This window comes from Sardina pilchardus, chromosome 22, assembly GCF_963854185.1.
Source record: "Sardina pilchardus chromosome 22, fSarPil1.1, whole genome shotgun sequence".
Lineage (NCBI taxonomy): Eukaryota > Metazoa > Chordata > Actinopteri > Clupeiformes > Clupeidae > Sardina > Sardina pilchardus.
In genome coordinates, this window is record NC_085015.1 from 8594554 (window position 1) to 8609553 (window position 15000).

Consider the following 15000-nt stretch of genomic DNA (forward strand, 5'->3'; position numbering starts at 1 on the left):
ATAATGATACATATCAATAGCCAGTCTCATCTGTACTGTTTATATGTCAGAATAGCAGGGGAAAGAGGATTCCGACATTAGTAAACCTCTCAGCTGACAGTGGACATTTCCTGCAAACTTGTGGTTTTTCTGTTGTGGAGTTTATATCAGGTCACAGAGGAATCACTCTTTAAGCTGTCTACATGCCTGAAATGGCTTCACTCAGGATGTATCTGACAGCTTGTATTCACTTGTGATGTTTACGAAGCTCTGCTCACATTCAGAAAGACAGTTGTTTGACAGATATTCACAGTTGACTTATATGAAGCATGATTTATACAGACATTTTTACAGTAAATATGAACGCTTCCAACTCACCATACCAAACCCATGACATAAGTAATGTTAGTACCTTGCTGAATCAGTTGAGATGCAGGAAATACACATTTCATTCTGTAATATAACTGTTACAAGCAACTCCCAAAGGCAAGGATAGGCAAAGCTACAGCAACTCTCACATGAAGCCTTCAAACAAAGTCAGATCCCAAACCTCTGTGGTGTAATTAAACTAATATTCTGAACCAGATATAAATTAAACAAGTTGAGGTTGTAGGACTGTCTGAAACCTACTGTTTAAAAACAAACACTCTTCATGCAAGAACAACATGAGCCACAATATCATGCTGTACCTAAACAAATCTGCTTTTGCTTGAAGAGATCTAGTGCCACCAGCTGGTCAGTTGTGTGTAAGACACTTCTTCCCAGTCATTTAAGGTTATTGGAAGATCCATGCCAGGCTTATGTCAATCTTTGCTCTAAATGTAGCTGGTGGAGCAAGCAGGGAAAAAAATACATTTTTCTGAGTTTGTTCTGTTTATGCATGCATGCACCAATCCAAGGATGAAAGCTCTCTTTTTTTTCACCAACGACGGCATATTCTGCATTACATTACATCAAACATTTTATAAATAGCCTATAGGCCTACTTCAATGCACAATTAAAGGTCGGCTTTTTCCTGGACGTTAGCCCTTGTGAAGCTCAACAGCAAAACTAAACACGGTTCACCCCTCCCCGTAGGACTCTGTCCATTTCCTTGCATGTTAGCTGCTTTAAGGCTACTTGACTGACAGGCAGATTTCTACACCGATTGGTTTGGTTTGGCACCTTCATGTGTTATGCCTGAATGAGCAGTAGAACTGGATTTGCCCCTATGACATTACTTTGTTTTTTCTTACAGTAAAGCACATACGCCATAGCTTGTGGAATACAAGAAGCAAACAAAAATATTGCAAAATAAACCAATTCCCTTTAGACTACTATGTATGATTTGTGAGCACTGAAGTTTTGTAGGCCAACTGCCATAACACTGCTGTGATAGAGAGTATTTAAATGTTTTTTAAAATGTTATAGAGGCAAATGCCACAAACAGAGCATGGAGCCTTGGTGCTGATCATTTCCAGTTAATTGTTTCAATGATGAGCACTAGAACTCTATATGACCACTAGATGTCACTGTCCTCCTCTTTAAAAATGCAGGCCATATACCTGCTCGTATCAGACAGGGTTTGATGAGTAAGCTGTTTCATTTGAGTCTAACTTACAAAGAACGCTCAAAGGGAACATCTTTCAATTAATTTGTTACCATTTTGTTTCTACACATTAACATGAAGCGCGCTAAAATCCAATATCAATAATGCTCCTGAGTAGCTATTGATTATCCTGTAGGGATTTACCTATCATCACTTAAATGATATTTAGCTAACTTTGTTTATTCCTAGCTATCTGAATGAGATCTTGCATTGCATTTAGTTGGTCAAGAGATAAGTGTGGGGAAATGTTCTGAAATAGGCCTACACATGAGAGTAGAAAGCAATATCGGAACTTCACACCCTTTTCAGGCATTCTGAAAATTCTCTTCCTCCCAGTGCTACGTGAATAATTACTAAATGCCCTCCAATATCAAACCTATTGTGCTACCAGCACACCACTCAAGGAGAAGCTGGCTGGTTTGGTTTCCTTAATGGTGCACTGTATTTTTCACTTCTTTCCCCTCAGAAAGCCATGAATCACAATCACAAACTAGAAAAAAGAACAGAGGGAAAACAAACAACATGGCCTTGGTGAGGAAACAGGAAAGGAAAAAGCCATGCCTCGGAAATGCCATGAGCCAGGGAGACCTCACCAACAGTAGCTGAAGGTTAGTTGCTGACCCTGTGTCATGTGGCGGTTGTCTTGAAAATGTCTTGCTATTGAAAAGGTTCCAAGTGGACTGCCAAATGCTTTCATAGTTCCGGAGGTCTTGCATAGGGATGCAGAATCACTCACTGATTCCAGACAGAGAGGATATACTTTTTAGAATTCTGCAATGTGATTTCATCATTATATCATCATTTTGGGATTTTTTCTATATTACTGTGATTTGTATGACCAAGGAGGTAAAAGCTTTCTCTGCAGAGAAAAACTTTGTCTAGTGATTAGAAAAGATTATCATCTGGAGCGCAACAATACATCTCTATCCTCTTAGAACCAAGAAGGTGAAATGGGCTTATTATATGAGCAAATGTATCATTTCATCAACCTTTAACTCACTCTGACATTTTCAGCGGAGTACACTGAACATAGTAGGTAATATCCTGCAATCCACAACAAATATTTGAGCAAAATGTCTGATGTGATGTCTGATTAAACATCAGTTCAACACCATGTTTTTGTCAGTTCCTAGTTCCTGTAAGAGTAGAACAGAGTACTTTTCCAGTAGTCTCCTTGTGCCTAAACCTCATTATTTATCCTCCATTGATGCCCCAGATAATGCCACTGACTGATGCCGAAACCCAGACAAAGATTTCACTTCAAACGCACGATGAGAATGGACCCACTGACCACACACAGCCGCAGCGACGACAATGGAGGCCCGGCGCTCGCTCACATGCCTTCTTTGTGTGACAGAAATGGCAGCGTAGGAGAGCACAGGCCTGTCCATTCACCTCCAGCGTGGCCTGGAGAGTTCTCAACAAATAGCGTGGGCTGCGGGAGAGAGTGGCGGAGTGTGTAGAGTGGCATTACAAGGCCTGGTGGTGGGGTGGGTGGGGGGGTTGGGGGGGGGCAAACAACGTTTACAAACAACAAATACAGCTTGTGTTATGGTAGCTCATACGATAACCCCTGCCCCACGCTGACAGGATATTGACTCATGCTTTGCGTTTATTGCCAGGCACTGACAGAGGTGCTCTTTCACAAATATAATATGGGGACGGGGGCCTGATGATCCAAGTGACTTTGTGCTATACAGAAATCATGCTGCTCATATGCGGTATATGACGTCGTCAGCACGACGACTGGGATGTGTGAGACAGAGAGAGAGATAAGGAGAGAAAGCGCTATTAATATGTATTATGTACGTAATATGCACGTATTAATAGCACAGAAACAAGTCTGAGAGTGATTAATAAGAGCAGGGAGAAGACACATGCATGATGTACGGTAGCAAATGTGACTTATTTTTTTCTCTGCTGTCATCACCTCTCTAAAATAAAAAAAGGCCCTTCCTTTCAGCTTCCTCGTATTGTTGTTCAGCATGAGGATGTCTGGATTAATGCAGACGCAGCATTTACAGGCGCTTAAACCTTTCAGTAACTCACTCTAACACTGGGATAGGAGGAGATAGGATGGAATAGATACCACTTCCCTGAAAGCATGGTCTAAATTGAAAGTCTTTCTCTCAATGTGGTCAAGATTTCCACATATTTTTGCTAAGAGTTTCTGCTTCCGAAGAGAATCTTTAGGACACAGTGATTCATTTCCCCTGATTCATCTTTGGAACAAATACACAGGATGAATATGACGAGAAAAGTCCCCCTAATTGGGAGCAGATTTACGCCTGCAGCCACAGTGCAGTGGCCCTCCGATGTGTATTCAGTGACTTTAAGGAATGGCTGTATCATGCTTGAACAGATAATGAAAAGGGGTCCATCCATTTGTTCCTCTGGGCTGGCTTTGGTTCAACAGAACCAAAGAATCTCCCCATTGGGAAATATGGGTTCTGTCCAAAATCTTGAAAGCCTTTTTTTGCACAGCCACTCCATGGTACATTGGTAAACACAACACTAAAGAGACGGAACATTTACATATGGCCTTATATTGCACAAATTGTGCATCTCCAAAACTGCCATACTTGGATGTTCAACACTCCTCATATACACTACTGTGATATACCGGTAGTATTTGACAGACATGCCACACTGCCTCACCATGCTTACCTTTTAGGCCTACGACTTTCAAAGAAAAAAAGTGGGCTATTATTACTTTTTGAGAGTTTGATGAATTTACAGGTAGCCTACATTTTGAGACACCAACTACAAACTTAGATTCAGGGGCTCTATGCTCTTTAGAACACTCTGACTAATTGTATTAATTTTCCTTTGGCTACTTGTTGTTGTTTGTTTGTTGGGATGTTGTTTTTTTGGGATGATTCTTCACATTGGCAGCCATGACCTCATCATGATGCACTCACATTTTACAAGCTTGAGCACGCCATATAATCAGGCATTAATCCCTATGATCACCTTTGATCTATTGGTGTTCCATCCATAGTAGATTGACACATGACAGTGGACCACACCAGCTGTGACGTTAAGCAAGCACTCTTCTCTTATAGTTCTCTAAATCGAGATATTTTTTAAATGCACCTAAACCTCCGCATATTGTTCTCCTGCTTGCACATACAGTCGACTTCAGTCGGCTGGCAACAAAAACTTAATAAATGCGTTATAAAGCTTGAAGTGTGTGGCTAAAGACCTTTCTTTCGCGCCCTCCTCAGGGTCTGTTGTCAGTGTGCGCGGTTATTTTCCATCAGGCAGGGAAAGGCCAACCCCTTGCTCAGGCTAAGGTCCCTGTCAGGAAGGGGTGGTGGTGTTGATGTCAGCATGGATGGAGCGCAGTCGGGAATCAGCCTTCTGGATCTTCCATCGGGATGACAGCTGATCCCACCGACGGTGACAACTGATGACCAGCGTGTTGAGTGCGTAAACAAGAAGGAAAGAGAAACTATTCTTCGATTTCAGAAGAGACAAGCGTGCGCCCTGAATAATGACAGCGGTTTTTATGGACGTGGAATTGCTCAGTTGGGAAAACTGACGCCCAAACATCAACAAGGTAGCGAAAGTTCTAGCCTAAACAGCAGAACCACGTTGAAGACCTTTCCTGTTACAAAGACAGGTAAGATCGCTTGTACATTTGAATGACCAAGTTAAACATTAGCTTCTGTTTTCTTTCACTTTGCTGACAATATTTTTTAGCAACCCTTCTATGTTCGCAGACGGAGGTAGATTTCTGCCCACAACATTAAACACGATGCATCCGCTCTTACACAAACAAGAGTTTCGCGTTCCACCACGTAACATTTTACACTCCACCTTGGATACTTTGTGTAGTTGAGTGTAACCAAACCATTCGTTAAAGTAGCCTATGTAACAGCGTCCTTTCGGTTAGATCTCCCGCTTTGATTTGAATATCGGGGGCTATAAATCGCAGCACTCCATCATGCTATATCATAAAGTATAAGCAATGTCTTCAGTGACGCGTAGGCACTTTTAATGAAATGGCTATAGGCTAGTCGGAACCGCGTATTATTGTGTACATTAATGAATGATACAAGTTGATAACAGAGCCACTCTGGAGGTCTAGTAGGCTGCTTGGGGAAGTGGCGCTGTCACGGGACCGCTGCTCTCATAGCCTGTCACCTGTCAGCCAGCATTTGTTGTCAGTTGTCTCGCAGCTTGAAGCCACATGTAAAGAGAACAGCGACAGGTTTGACGCCCTCAGGGATGCAACTTGTGAAAACCTCTGCAGCGACATCATTTCGGCACATAAAACAGCTTAAAGCGCATATTTCACTCGGAAATACTCCCCCCCCCCCAATACATTTTGTTATCAAAAGCTAACCCATGTTAATCCTGTTTACACATTTTGAGATAAGACGAAATAAGCAAGATGTTTACACAGTAGATTGGGATTAAAATGTTTGCTGTCATGTTTGCTGAAAGCTTGTCAGGATCTGAGGACTACAAGCATCTTTCATGACTTTGCCAAATCTATCTTGACCCAATTCCTTATGTCATAGCCACACAAACACAGAACAAACTAGGATCTCAGATGCACATAAAGCCCCTACTCAGCCAGCTGCTCTGCCTTAATTACTGGCCACCATGTCTTCTTTACCCCGCAGCCCCATTAGTAAATTAAGCACATTCAGGCTTATTCGTTTCTGCTGAAAGAGACTGAATCCTGTGCTGTGTGCTACCAGCCGGGGCGTTCACACTGGGGGCAATCAAGGAAGATTCTGGAATGGGTTTGAATTATAGATAGGGTGTCTTGTAACAGCACAGGATAAAACTGCTAAAGGTGTGTGTGTGTGTGTGTGTGTGTGTGTGTCTGTGTGTGTGTCTGTGTGTGTGTGTGTGTGTGTGTGTGTGTGTGTGTGTGTGTGTGTGTGTGTGTGCGCGCGCTGCTTGTGTTTGCTAGTGTGTAAGTTAGTGTGTTTCATGAGAACATGTCAAATGAAGAAGGTGTATACTAACTAATGGCCCCAGTAGTTCTAGCACCTCCCATACTGTATGAGGCATTGCTAATTTAAACTGCACTCAGATGACACCGGCTTTCTGTTCTCATCGCCTTCAAAAACAAAACACCATCTCTTAGCAGCGGGTTGATCATAGGGCTTATCACCTAACACTGTCATTTGAGCACGCTTATTGTCCAAAAAGCCATCAATCCTACTCGGAAGATTGTTACCTCTAACTTGCAGTGTGGTAATTTAGCCGCTCGCTGCCCGGCCTCCTTAATTAACACCCACTGTAAGCTCAGCACAGCGATCGGGACACTGAGAGAGAGGTTATAGAGGCTATAGCGACTGGGTCGGTGATGTTTTGCATGTGATGTGTTGTTGATGTGTGCAGTTCAGATTGGAGTTGGGTTTAGAGGCAGATGGGAAAGAATGTATTCATGGGTTTCATCAGGTCCCTTTCCACAGGTGTATACAATCAAGCACCTTGATTATCAATGCAGACTGCATGGTGCTTGATTGTATACACCTGTGGAAAGGGACCTGATGAAACCCATGAATATGCATAGTACAGGCAGGGTTTATGTAATGTGAAAGGAGGGGGGTGGGTGTGTGTGTGTGGGGGGGTCCTCCGTTTAGAGCTCGACCATCGTGGGTCACCCAGGTCTCTGAGAGAGAAAAAAAGACTTTGGGGAACATTCCAGACATTCTTCTGGACTCAGCACCGTAGCTTGCACAGGGCTGGTGAAAGAGTGGCCCATGCAGAACTCTCAGGAAAACGTGATGTACTCTGTGTGGTGGTGATAAAAGTGTGTGTGTGTGTGTGTGTGTGTGTGTGCGTGTGTGTGTGTGTGTGCGTGTGTGTGTGCGTGCATGTGTGTGTGTGTGTGTGTGTGACTGTTAACATGTGGGACCCGTTTTTGCCTTGACTCAGCTCTTGTTCATTGACATTCTTGTTGTCTGACGCAGCAGCTGGTGCACAGTCATTCGAGTGACTTCGAAAGCCCTCTCTGCATCGTTACGACCGAGACACACACTCTTCGAAAGCCCTCTCTGCATCGTTATGACCGAGACACACACTCTTCGAAAGGTATTCTGTTGCTGCTCAGTGAGCAACTGATGCTCGCCTTGAGCTAGTTATTAAGTGTCCTTGGCAGCTGATGGCCGCTACCTGCATTCCTGTTCCCCGCAGTGTGGGCAAAGCTGGCCAGCTGGCTGGACAACAGCGATTGGCAATTCAGCTGTTCCTCCTGTGAGCTATGCATAAAATACGGGACATTTGCTGTGCTATTCTAATCGGGTCATTACATTTTTCTTGCTCAAAAATATCTTTTCCCAAAAAGCATTGTGTGACACAGTTCGCTGCATGTGGGAGAGAAATGATTTGGGTGTCATGTGAAGTGAATCATTTGATTATCTGAATATGCTTTATTGTGGGCCAGTTGGGTGGAGAGGGTTGATCTGGGCTCATACCCAAACTAGATCAGACAGCGATTGTTTATTTGTAATGCTTTTTCTCTGCTTGGCTGAACTTATTCATGCATGCAAAGACAGAGCGACTGGAACTGACCCAGAAATGCATCCACTGCCAACCTAGCACACCACCAGGCAAACTCAGTCGAATACCTATCTAACTGGCAGCTCAATTAAATATTTATTGTTTTGGAGACTCAGTAAAATGCATATTTCACTGGAGATTAACAACAACTGGTTCAACCAAATTCAAAGATGAATGACATAATTGTCAGGAGAGTCATAAGTTAGGATCATATAAGAGGATTGTCACAGTCTGAATCATACTCACAGTGCACCCATAAAAAGGAAAAGTTTTTATTTATTTCAAATAATTTATTCATTCATGCCCAGGGGAACTTTTTTCATCTTCAATCAAACAGAATGCAGTGTAGGTTTACAACACCCTGTGCTGAGGCAAACGAAAGTTCTTTTTACAACAAGGAAAATGTTGCATTTTGTTAGGCTGTTTGAATACAAACATGGGCCTCGCTCCATCTCCGGCAAGACCACATGCACCTAGAAAGGCTTGTGGTGACAAAGAGTGTGTGACGTAACACTGAACTGAGTCCTGAGACGGACATGGCCTTTGGTGAATAGATGTGGTTCTTTGTTTACCTGACACAGTTGAGCTTGTTTCTCAAAGTAGTTTCGGGCAAACAGCCTGGTTGTGTTGGAGCATATGTTAGCAGGAAGCTTTTTTTTTTTTTAAGGGGGAATTCAGTCAGTCAGTCATTCATTCAGTCAGTCAGTCAGTCAGTTGTCTTTATTATCTGTGAAGTGGTCATACTAGTTTATGTGAAAGAAGAACTCATATCTAGAATCTGCAGGCAGAAACAAAACAATCCAGCTTTGGAGGCAATGTATCAAGCAATAAGAAACCTTCCAAATAGAAAGACCAGCTAGTTTACACAAAGCAACACATTGAAGGAAGTTGAGGGGACACCCTTGGAAACATGAGCAAAAAACTGCTAACTTCACTTAGCTCTTTGTCAAGCAAAAAAAGTTCTGTGAAATACCAGAGGGACCTGGAATGCACTGCTGTACTTCAGTCACAGAGGATTTTCCACTTATGTTAGCCCATGCTAAGGCTTGTTTATGTCACTGTGGGCAGGAGTAGGAAGGACATAGCACACAGATTGTGACTGTGAGCGAAGACTTTAGACCTGACGAGACCCTGACTATCTTCTCTTACACGCACCAGGGACATTAAGTCCTCTAATTCATTCTTAGAACTGTGGGAAATGCATACTTCATGTCATGTGCAGGACTTGATGTCACTTCCTCATTGCAGCGTTGTCTGACATAAGTGGTCATTCAGCTGGTTTTCATTTTTGAGGTTTCGTATTATGTTAGGGAACTAGCCAAGCTATTGCACAACCCTGTGCCGGAGAGCATAGATCAGTTTTGACTGAAGCATCTGACTGTTTTCCAGCATCCCCCCCACCCCCCTCTATGCATATTCAGATGTCAAGACATCCGGGCTGAACCATTATCATCGCCCCCCCTTTTTTAAAAACAGAAATGTAAGGATGTTTCTATGGGAACTGAAGCTGAAGAGTCACCCCCCCCCCCCCTTCCTCTCTTTCACTCGGCTTTCTGAGAAAACTCAAGTTTTCCTGAAAAGGAAAAACTAAGTGCATGGCCGACGAGGACCAGGGAGGCACACAGTCTGGGCACTGTGTCCGAGGGGAGACACCTCTCTGGGGCACCACTTCACCTCTTCCCTCCCGTGGGGCAGAGTGGAGAGGAGCGGAGTGGAGCGCCTGCCTTGGCCAGCGAAGCCGGGTAGCCATGGCAACCGTGTCTGTCTGGCCGACGCAACAACGACCGCAAAAGTCGAGGCTCGGAATATTTATGTTGGAGGAGGGAGGCGCTCCACCTTCTGCTCCTTCTTCCCTCGAGTGCCGTAGCTTACCCCCATCTGAGAGAAAAGAGAAGAAGGAATGAATAAGAATGAAGAAGGGGAATGTAATCCATGTTGAGTTGCCAGACTACACCTCCCTCCCCCCCCCCCTCTCTCTCTCTCTCTATCTCTATCTCTCTCTCTCTATTTATTTCTCTCTCTCTCTCATTCTGCCCTGATGTGATGTAATCCCAGAGGATCGGCATGCAATGGAGGGGGGTAAGAGGAATGAGGAAGCATTGGAATTCTGAGAAGAAATTAGTTTTGACTATACATACTATACGTGTGTGTGTGTGTGTGTGTGTGTGTGTGTGTGTGTGTGTGTGTGTGTGTGTGTGTGTGTGTGTGTGTGTGTGTGTGTGTGTGTGTGTGTGTGTGTGTGTGTGTGTGTGTGTGTGTGTGTGTGTGTGTGTGTGTGTGTGTGTGAGTGTGTGTGTGTAAATGTGGGAGGTATGAAACAGAGAGAGGTTGGACGAGAACTGCAAACTCAATCTTGCCAGCTTGGCTCACATGGAGAGATGACAGATTGTTTTGCTGAAAGAGAAATGGAGAGAAAAGGCACAAACAGTGAGGGCAGATCATAATGGGAGTAGACACTTCAGATGGTGTCATCCAGCAACAGGTCATTTATTTTATTTTTGGCCTGGTGAAATCAACTCTCAAATTGCCTCAAATGGTCTCTGTGACGTGTGTGTGTGTGTGTGTGTGTGTGTGGGCGACTGTGCGTGTGGGTGGGTGTGTGTCCTTTCATAGTCTGATGGGACTCATGCGTTCTGTTTGGAGAAATCCCCTTTGCACTGCCATGCACCAGCCCTTTGAGATGAACTGCAGGATTCCGAGGCATGTGTGCTCCCTGTGGCCTGAGTGGATCCTGATGTTGGACTCCCACCCATCACAAATCACAGCTCGCTCAAAGGCAGCGCAGATCCCCCATCATCACTTATTGTGGAACTGTTAATACCCCGAGAGGGGAAGAAGCCAGTCCTGGAGTTACTGTAATTCCCAGCCGGAATTTGCCGTTCCCTGCATTCCTGATGCATTTCAGAATCGCTTTTACGGGTCCGTTGTTTCGGCTCGACTGCTTGGAAGCGTTCTTGGCGTCACGCATGTTCTTGATCATAGTATGGAAGAGGAAATCAGATCAGGCAAGCCAGGCCTGGCCGTTTAGAATATATTCTCGGACTGTTCCAGTATGTCTAGCTCTTCAGGTTTGTCCAGAAAACATCATGCTATGACATGTCACGATAGCGGTGTTTCATCATTTCACTTCGACATTTGTTGTCTTTTTCAGGGACTTGGAGGAGCTTGTGCGTGACCCACTCAGGGCAGTGCTCTATTGAGCAACAGCATAGTGACCTACATAAACATCCGCTCCTTATACTACGGAGAAAATCAGATATTATATCTAAGCCATAAGAGCCTATGGAGACACGGGCATCACAAGCCAATCGCTCTATAAGGCCTTTCCTCCCCCCTCCACTTCCCATAACATTCAGTTCAGAAAAGTCATCAAATTCATCCATGGGCTCTTATGGGCTAGATACATTTGGGATGTGTTGTACAGTAGATGGTCCTGCTGGGTGTCTCTTGACCCGTGGGTGCTTGACCTGACCAGTGACTGACCAGCCCCGTGTCGGATGTGGAACATTGCTCTTGTGTGCCCTTGGCCTTCGGTTCACCCGCTTGACGCTAATCATTGAGGCGCGGCAAGCTCATCTTGCTGATGCCAGGCTCCTTGCATTCGATCCGTGTCGGGTGATGTTGCCACGGCAGGGCGCGTGTGCCCGTTGCCGTGCCTCCCCCTTTCACACCAGCTGGTCGCTGCGACCAGGACCCTTTCACCGTTTCCATAGCGTAAGGGAGAGAGAGAGAGAGAGACAGAGAGAGAGAGAGAAAAAGGACACGTCAAACATAATGTCAGTCTGTCTGGAACGGTCCATGGCTGGACCCTGCCTTTGATTGTGCCCTCTTTATTTAAAAAAAAAGGACTGAATGCAATTTAGTGGCGACAGCAACTCTGTAACATGCCAATGGGGCACAGTGCATAGACACAATGCCTTTACAGTAAACATCAGTGAGACATATAAAAAAAACCCACTAACAACTACCACCACAAAAAGGCCCCCCATGTACAATGAAGAAGTTTCCAGGGGCTGAATGTGTGCATTTTGGGGGCTGCTGCTGGGTGGTCCATGATATGGTTTAGTGGGGGGGGGATGGGGGGGGGGGGGCTGGATAGAGAGGTGCCACTGATGCCCCCTACACACACACACACACACACACACACACACACACACAAAACCCCCTTCTCTCTCCCTCGCCAAGCCTTTGTTGGCATAGGTCTGGTCGGTCCTGTTCAATAAATAAAGCGAGTGGTCAGCAGATCGGATTTCACCTGCCACTCTGCTGGCCACTGTTGTGTCCCAGAAACTTCTGCCAGAGAGAGAGGGAGAGAGAGAGAGAGAGAGAGAGAGAGAGAGATAGGGAGGGAGAGAGAGAGAAAGAGGAGCAGAGGGAGGGAGGGAGAGAGAGAGAGAGAGAGAGAGAGAGAGAGAGAGAGAGAGAGAGAGAGAGACAGGCTTCAGTTGTGCCCTGGCTGTGCCCTGGCAAAGACGGATAAGGAGAGGAGAGAGTGACACCTCTGTCTTAACTAGATGAGGGAAACAGAGAGAGAGAGAGAGAGGGAAGGAAGGAGGAGGGAGGGATGGAGGGAGTCTGGCGAAGACAGAGGAAGCAGATAGAGGGAACAGAGAGAGAGAGAGGCCTCAGTCATACTCCTGCAGTCCTCTGACAAAGATGGACAGAGAGATGACAGTGACACCTCTGTCCTGCTAAGATGAGTGAAAGAAGAGAGGGAATAAGAGAGGAGGAGATAGAAAGAGAGGTGGCGTATACAGAGTAGTTCCTCGATGCCATGTTATCATGTGAGAGCTCCTCCTCAGCTTGTGTTACTGCTTGGGCCCTCACCGTGCCTCACATTAACAGGCAATGCCATGACATAGAGACGAGCGGTCACTGTCTGCCGTGACCTGAGGGCACGGAGAGGGAAGTTGGGAAGAGTGACACCACTGAGTCAGTGCGAAATGAACCTGCTGTGTGTGTGTGTGTGTGTGTGTCTGTGTGTGTCTGTGTCTGTGTGTCTCTCTGTGTCTGTGTGTGTGTCTGTGTCTGTGTCTGTGTGTGTGTCTGTGTCTGTGTGTGTGTGTGTGTGTGTATGTGTGTATCTGATATGTATGAGAGGCAGAGCTGGAAATACACTCCACTTCATGTCAGAGGTCTTGTGCTGCGTTTCGTATCGTTCCTCTGTATGTCCTTTTAATGATCCGCACGCTTAACCCCTAGCGTTCCCATGATCGCTAAAGCAGCCCTCGCAGAACTAGACCTACCTCGGTTCCCCCTCGCGTACGGAACCGTGGAGAGTTTCCGTCAGTGAAGCACCTGGGACAAAGCCAGGATGGAAGGTTCTCGTGGCGTTTATTTTTGGTCAGAGTTTGACTCCAGGCCAGCACCAGTAGACCTCTCTGAAACACCACTGGAAAAGAACGAGATCACGAAGAACAGACTGTCAAACACAACACGGAGGACTCGCATTATATCTCGATCAGTGAGGAAAGTGGATGTAAACATGAACCCAAGAGCAGTTATTTATTATACACAGTTATCTTGCGTTGTCTAGTGGGCGAGATTTGTTGCCATTATTAGCTTTCAACAAAGCTAGTTATGTCTGGGATTTCAAATGTGCAACATCAGACACACTCTCTCTCTCTCTCCCTCTCTCTCCCTGTCTCTCTCTCTCTCTTTCTCTCTCTCTCTCTCTCACACACACACACTCACACACACTCACACACACTCACAGTCTCCCTCTCATTGACTAGTTGGCACACTGAGGACTGATGACCTGTCTGAGACACAGTTGCTCCTTTGTGTCCTTGTGTCAGCTGTGGAGAGTAGAGTGACAGTGAGTGTGTGTGTGTGTGTGTGTGTGTGTGCGGGCGTGTGTGTGTGTGTGTGTGTGTGTGTGTGCGCTCGCGCACGTGCGTGAGTGTGTGTTTGTACCCAGATGAACTGGGCGTGTTGAGAGACACATTGCTTTTGACAGAGCTGTCTGTTGCACCAAATGCACCCGCACACACACACACACACACACACACACACACACACACACACACACACACAGATCGTGTGCATTTGTATCCATTGCAGATTTGAATTTTGTTTTCACTTGTGATGAAAAATAAACAGGGACCAAATGAAACACCCCAGAGAGCATGCTAACCCCGACCTTCATTATTCCCAGAGAAACTCCACGCAGGCTGTTGTTTTTGCTTGGGAGACAGGCTGCCCCCACATAGTTTGTTTCCCATTGGCCTGCAGTGTATTCACAGAATGGCCAGCTATCGATGATGATTACTGAATGTGACAAAACACACCTTTAACACACACTCTCTAGTACTATATCATGTGCATTTGAATCCATTGCAGATTTAAATTGTATCTCTGACCCAAAAAAGTTTGATTGTGTCACTTGTGATGCAAGAATCGGGAGAGTTCTTTGGAATGGAATGGAATACTTCAGATGCCACGCTGCCTTCTGCACACCACGTGCTGCCGTCTCCTTGGCCTTGTTTACACACGGCCCAAAACAACACTCTGGAGTGTACTGTATACAGATAGTCCATGTCGTCATTGTATACAGGCAGCTCATATCTGCACCCCATCAGAAGTGGTGTCAGGCAATAGCAATTGACTCCTTAACAAGGTCAAATGGACTGACAAGACAGAAGTGTGCATGTCAATAGATTTTGATCCTCATCATGGTTGCAGGTCCTCATCTTTTGGCAGTTGATACATTTATTTATTTTGTATTTATTTTGTTGTTGTTGTTGTTGTTGTTGCTAACAGTCAGATGAATACAAGATGCATTTGCCTTGTTTTAATGAGATCACTGCAGCTCTCCTGAGAGTAGGCTACAGATCGTAGCAGTTCCTGGCTGAACATTGCTGAAGTCACATGAAGGACATGCGAGAGCATGCCAAGGGTTGTCT

General features: G+C 45.2%; 1 protein-coding gene across 2 annotated transcripts in view; it reads left to right on the forward strand.

Annotated features, from left to right (window-relative positions):
- The first annotated feature begins 4902 nt into the window (after positions 1–4902).
- Positions 4903–15000, forward strand: part of dnmbp (dynamin binding protein) — a 57815-nt gene continuing 47717 nt past the window's right edge. The window contains exon 1 of one of the 2 annotated variants that reach the window (XM_062525901.1): positions 4903–5192. The gene's annotated coding sequence lies outside the window, so the exon portion shown is untranslated. Of the gene's footprint in view, positions 5193–7606; positions 7628–15000 lie in introns of those variants that run through there. The other variant, XM_062525900.1, reaches the window with a different exon arrangement.